The following is a 384-nucleotide window of genomic DNA, read 5'->3' on the forward strand; positions in this document are numbered from 1 at the left end:
AATGAGAATGTGGCTGTTGCTAAAAGTGAGATAATAAGCTTCACTCAGTTCCTCCTTTTTTACAGATGGAGAACCATGAAAATTTAATGGATCTTTACACAAAGAAATAAAGTAATAAGGCTACCATGCTTGCGTTTTCCTTCCCTTTCCATTGTCTTTTCAGCTCAAGAAAAGTATTTTATTTGCCATCACTTTTCTTAGTATACTTAGAACCATATTTTAGTTAAGAATATTGAATTTCCCACTTCAGGGAAACTGTTTCAATACTAAATTATAGATATTTCAACCCTGCTGCCCTGCTTTTAACAAAAGCAAAAAATACCATGAAAATTAGTCATCCAATATTTAGTTAAAATTAACCTTTTTGTACTTAACATTATACTG

The sequence above is a fragment of the Galeopterus variegatus genome, unplaced genomic scaffold (genome assembly GCF_000696425.1).
Source record: "Galeopterus variegatus unplaced genomic scaffold, G_variegatus-3.0.2 Scaffold1272, whole genome shotgun sequence".
Classification (NCBI taxonomy): domain Eukaryota; kingdom Metazoa; phylum Chordata; class Mammalia; order Dermoptera; family Cynocephalidae; genus Galeopterus; species Galeopterus variegatus.